We start from the raw sequence: 6,000 nt of genomic DNA on the forward strand, positions 1-6,000 counted from the left end.
AATGAGCTAAACGAGGCATGAGAATCAGCACCTATGAGTGTAGAGACAACACTTTGTCATCATGGCTCTCATTGTGACATTTGAAAAGACCCACAGGTGCTGTAGAAAGTGACTGTGTTGTCATATTTCATTTAGGCATCCTTCTGCAAAGCTGTAATTGCCTAATTAGCTTGTTAATTAGGAGATTAGCATTTACTGATAGAGTGGCTTGCTCTGTTGTGATGAGAGTAATACAGATTAAGTGAAAAGTTATGGGTGCATGATTTCACCATTTCGTTGTCCACAAAGGGGTCACAAATCATTCAAAGATTTGTGGAATTGCTGCGTGTTTTACATCTGCAAATGATGTTCATCTTTTCTCTGAGCTTCCGCGTATCAGAATTGGAGCTGGAGACGGAGAGAGACTGTTGGAGCCCGGTGACGGCAGCCTGTCACACCGCAGCGAGATACCTCGTGGTTTGAGTGTCGCCTGTATAATCCCCTGTTGCTCGGGGAGATTGGAGGAAATGGCCAAGCAGACGGTGCCAGAGACATTACTAACCCAATTATGAACAGTCTTTCATTGGGTTTGGATATTTTATTCTTATTTATTTCCTGGTATTTGTCGCTGGTGTGCATGCACTTTGTCTTCATTACTGTTGCACACGTGAAAGCAGAGAGAGGGAGCATGAATATGTGTTGAATCTGCTCCTTGCTCGAGTATAGTATCAGGTGTTGTGTCTGGTAGACACTGAAGGAAGAAGCATTACAATTCTTAAGTTAGGAAAAATTAGCAAAAGCACACAAAATAAATAAACCTCTAAATAATGTACTCATTATGGATAATTATTACTGTTGTAGGGGGTCAAGAGGGAACACATTTCTTAATAGATTTTATACTGCTGATAAGTCAGTTATTCAACAAGGTATCATATTCAATGAGCCGATCATATTGATATGCAAAGCATGTGGCTATAGCTATCAAATACATGTGATGTATAATACATTTTCCACTGACTTGTAGTGGAGGAAAAGAATATAGCAGGAGAAAAGTATAGTACCTGAGTAAATGTACATTGTTACATCCCATCACAAACTGCACATATAGTAGTGCGCTTGAAAGGTAGATAACTATGTAGGAAATATTGCATCTTCTAATGAGTGCAGTTAACTCCCCCTGTGGTTATTAAATCATTTCAAGTGTTAGTGTGGGAGGTAAACTAATAAACGGTTAAGAATGTTAAATGCACAATTAGAGAGTTGATACATCTCCAATGTGTTTGTGGGACAGAAGTGAATTTAGCCGGTGACTTTGTAGTGTGTTGATGTGGCTGAGCTGGAACAATATGAAGTGATAAACATCCAAAATGTGAAGCTTCCTCTTCTTTAACCACTAACATGTAAATGCTCCTAGTCAATACATTTCACCTACTGTAACTTCAGTGTACACCCCGTCCACCTGTATTACTGCACACATGTAAAGCAGGATGTTCCTTCAAAAATACACCTTTAGACAAAGTTTTATTCCCAGGAGTGGAAAGTATCATATCTTAGGAATCGCTTTCTTGAGGAAGTCAAGACAGATGTGAGAGATCAGGAGCAGGCAGTAATCAGGGGGGGTGGGGGGATGGGGGGAGAGGTGAGAGGTACACAGCCACACTGCTCACCACGATCAATCATACTCTACTTGTCCTCCCTCGACTCGCTCGCTGTTACTGTCTCCACTGAATGCACTTCTCTCTTTGCTTAAAATTATTACACAGGCCATAAACCCAGAGAGGTGAGTGTCCTGCTAATGTGGGTACATGTAGTGGCTGCAGTAACCTTTAAGATTGGCCAGTGAGTGGTGGTGGCTTGGACACGGGCCATATAATGTGGTCAATACCAGACACCCGGATTGACTTGGGGAGGCATTTTAAAGCCTTACATTTTAATTGTCAACCAGGCTGCAGCTCAAATTGATTCTCCAGCGTGGAATAAAATACAACCTTGATTCCAATGCTTTTGTTGCAAAATGCACATTCATTTGGCAGATTTCTACTTTTTTACGAGACAAAAAGCTGGAGGAATTTGTTGCGGAAAGGAAAACAGAAAAAAATATTTAGAAACACATTCTGAAAAAAATTAAAGGTTTTCATTCAAACCATAAGTATTGACTAGTGTTAAATTAAATACTTTCATTTATTTTTAATTTTTCAAAGTCAAAATTAAATCTTAAAATAAACCGTGTGAATCTGAAGTCTTCATCGCACTGTAGCAGAACTACACAACCTTGACTTTGGGCTTTATCACCCTTACTTTATCTCCTTCATATATTTAATTGTAAAGATTTAACCATTACATTTTACAACTTTTCTTCCCCCTTTCAACATCAATTTGTCTGGTAATGAAGAGAAAATCTCCGAAGAGGTCAGAGTGTAGCGTGTCTAAATCACTGTGGCCAGACTGCCCTCAACTCAGCATGAGTATTGACATTATGCCAGCTATGACACCATAACTCAGCCCACTGCGATGGTCATTTGATAAATGGTATCATAAATTGTTGACAAAACAATTTGTGATGTATTATGTTACCGATGGGTTGTACTGCTTATCAAATCAAGTAATCTGGCAGGGCTCTCCATTCATCAGCAAAATGCAAGCGCTCGCTGTAGATAGTGATGACTTTGTTGCTTTGTTGACACACAGTTCAAATGTAGTGTTGCTGGAAGCAGAGAGAGCAGCTAGCATCAGAGTTTCATTATTTTTAAAAGGCTCTTATGGAGGTGCAGAAATACTATCTTTCTCTTTCCATTGAGGGAACGAGCAGTATATTGTGCATTGTTCAGAAATAGCTTGTCTTATCTAACTGCCATTGTATTAAAAAGTCTTCGGTGAATACAAATAGTGGAGTGCAAACAAACATTACATTCTGGATACAAATGTCATGAAACAAAAGGACGCATAAGGCATATTTCACATGAATGTTTTCAACAAAGTTAAGTTTTACTCTGAATTATTTGCTTCCTTGCTGAGATTTAGCAAGTTTATTTCTATAACATCTTTCGACAACAAGGCAATTGAACGTGATTTAAATAATATATAAAAGAGATTAAGAAAACAAACATTAATATTGTTATTAAAATCTATTTTATGACACAGTGTAAAGTTCTGAGAATGATGCAATCCACTCACTTGGTCCCATGAGGACTCTAAATTTCACTGAAACCTTTTAATTCTTAGTATATTTTTATGGTGATGGTTGGCTGATTTTGTAATTGTCTTCATGAGGATATAAACATGTTCACAAAGACTGAAAACAGGGTTATTTTTACCCTCTGGTTTTTGTAAGGATTAAACACAGAAGACATGATAGAGACTTTAAAGGTGCTGCTCGGGACATTGTGTTACCTCTGGAGAAGCTTTTCTCTGTGTTACTAGCCTTTGAGCTAACGAAGCTAAGCTACGTGGCTGCTGGCTGCAGCTTCATTTTGACTATTCGGATTGAGTGTTTTATTCTCTCAGCAAGCAGAGGAATAAGTGCTGAATTCTTATTTCTTTAATTTAACAGATTTTTCTCGCAGCAAAAACATATTATCTAATGATTGTGAGCCATCCATAAACAACAACGCCTTTTTACAACTCGTTCCAGATTATTAATTGGGAACGCCTTTGATAAGCTTTAAATGTATTTTTACAGTAATAATATGGTTTACTTCATTCATTCCTTTTGACATTCTGACACACATGTCAGGCAGAAGTCAAGACAGTTCTTTTTCCTCTTTCTAAACATTTGTCATCCTTTATTTCTCATGAAGCCACGGCAGATGGAAAACAATCCTATTGTACCAAACAACTCAACGGTGAGTTCATTAATGTTGGAGCGTTGACAAGCAGGGGAGCGAATGTGACCGTACTCACCAATAGCTGTCTTTTTTTTCTCTTATGCGTCCTGGATGGAGAGCTCAAAGACATGAACAATGAAAACAAAAAGAAAGCAAGAGAAAGATCAGGTACATCTCAGCAGTCAGCCTGGTTTGTGTAATCAGGAGCATTTTAATAAATGCTAAAAGCAATATATCTTATTTTTAGCATCTATGAAGATCTCAAGATTACACTTTTTATTGTCAGATTTCTTCAAACATCTCCAGGTGAATGTCTCTCTGTGTCTCATTCGTCTTGTTAGCAAGGCATTCATGTGAAACATACGGTACAATATTTATGAAGCACTCCACCATACAGCCTGTGCTACAGCCAATTTTCAGTTGAAATATTTGATCTTAAAAGCCAATGCTCAATAGAAGCTTCATGCTCTTGATCAAGAAACAACGTTGTGTCTTTTCATCATGCCATTCTTTGCTGGAAGTCACTTGTCCATCCTTTCACTGACAGTGCCATTTCTGTTTGGCTGGCAGTGGGCGACCCCTGGGCTTCAAAGATACATTGAAGTTTTGCAAATAATCTGTCAAGCATGGAGACCAATGACTATAACAACATCTGTCCACCACGTTTCAACAAACCTATTCATGAGTGCACCGTTTGTTGTTGACATGATGGAAAATGCTTGTTGTCATCAGAGTATTTTAGCACTGTGAAGCCCTCCAACACTACCACTGCTTATTCCTTATCATTGTTTTAATGCAGTTTGTTGAGGAAAAGGGATTTGATGACCCACTGGTTTGTGACATTTAGTATCCACTATCTCGCAGAAGAGGCAAAGGGATTTATGAAATGGGTCATACACATGCACACGAATCTTGCTTAAGCCTCCAGTTAAAGCCACATGACCTTAAGAGAGAGGAAAACGGATCACTGGAAAATGCTAATGTGGTGCATTTGGTGCACATTAATTCTGTGCATGAATACGACTCATATTTCACTTCTGAAAAATAAAAATGGAGCTTAAGAGTGATGCCTTCCTTTCTCTATCTTAAACATTAAGGGGATCTGCTCTTTAGCCATTAGGACTACATGTAATTTGTTAAATGGTGATATCATCTTGGCTGTTATTATTCTTCCTGTGAGAATATGCGAATTAGGGGAAATTGCTGATTTGAGAGGTTTTTAGTATGTCAGCGAGAGCATCATGAAATTCATTAATTATGTATGTCAGTCTCCTGGAAGGAAGGTGAAACATTTGAGTTATTTAGAAGAAAGGTGTTTCAGGGTTTGATTTAACGGCACTGTTATGTTTTATATAACATATATAGATATGTTGTGGCACCTGACCTAATGTGTTTGGTCGAATTTGTTCCACACTTTATCTCAATTTTCTTTCCGAGTTGCAACGCTGATTTCTCTGGAAAGCGTACCTCACTAAGATCTCAAGGTTAATGCTTCTCAGGAGTCTTTACCTCTGGCCTTGTGTGCAGATCACCGCAATTAGGCTTTTCACTTGTGAATTAAATCTGTTTGAAATGGAGAGGTCAGCTTTCATCATTTGACCGTCTGCCCTCACTGGGAAGGATAACACAGAGTTCAAAGGTTTCATATTACAGAGGTAGGATGATAGGGAATTCTGGCCTATGAATAATTAGATTTGCACCCTCTGGGTTTGGACTGTTTTTCTTACAAATATGTGCACATATTTGGTGTGCTCTATCCGGGCCTTTCATTCTGCACTAATTCGTTGGCTTCAATGCAACCGTGACCTTTAAAAATTACGTATATATATACTACTAAATTTGTTCCCAGTAAAGTTGTGAGTGAAGCTTAATTGCTGTCAGGATTATTTTTAGTGGGGTTCGGAATCTGAGTCGTTGCACGTTGCTTAAAATTAGGAAAAGAAGGTTGTTGAAAAGTAACCTGTTGTGCCTTGAGCTTCAACTCACTGGGGACGCTTCAAATATTTAACAGACAAAAGAGTAAAATCACGGTGGAAGGAAGAGAGGCCACTGTTTGTGAACCATGTAAAACCAAATGCCAACCAAATGCTTACGTCTACGAGTTAACTTACGTCACATATAAGCTTAACTTTCATCTCGTGCTTAACAAAGGTTAACGTACGCCCTTTAAGGGTCGAGTAGTTAGACTACCGTCTCC

Source organism: Cyclopterus lumpus, chromosome 9 (genome assembly GCF_009769545.1).
Source record: "Cyclopterus lumpus isolate fCycLum1 chromosome 9, fCycLum1.pri, whole genome shotgun sequence".
Classification (NCBI taxonomy): Eukaryota; Metazoa; Chordata; class Actinopteri; order Perciformes; family Cyclopteridae; genus Cyclopterus; species Cyclopterus lumpus.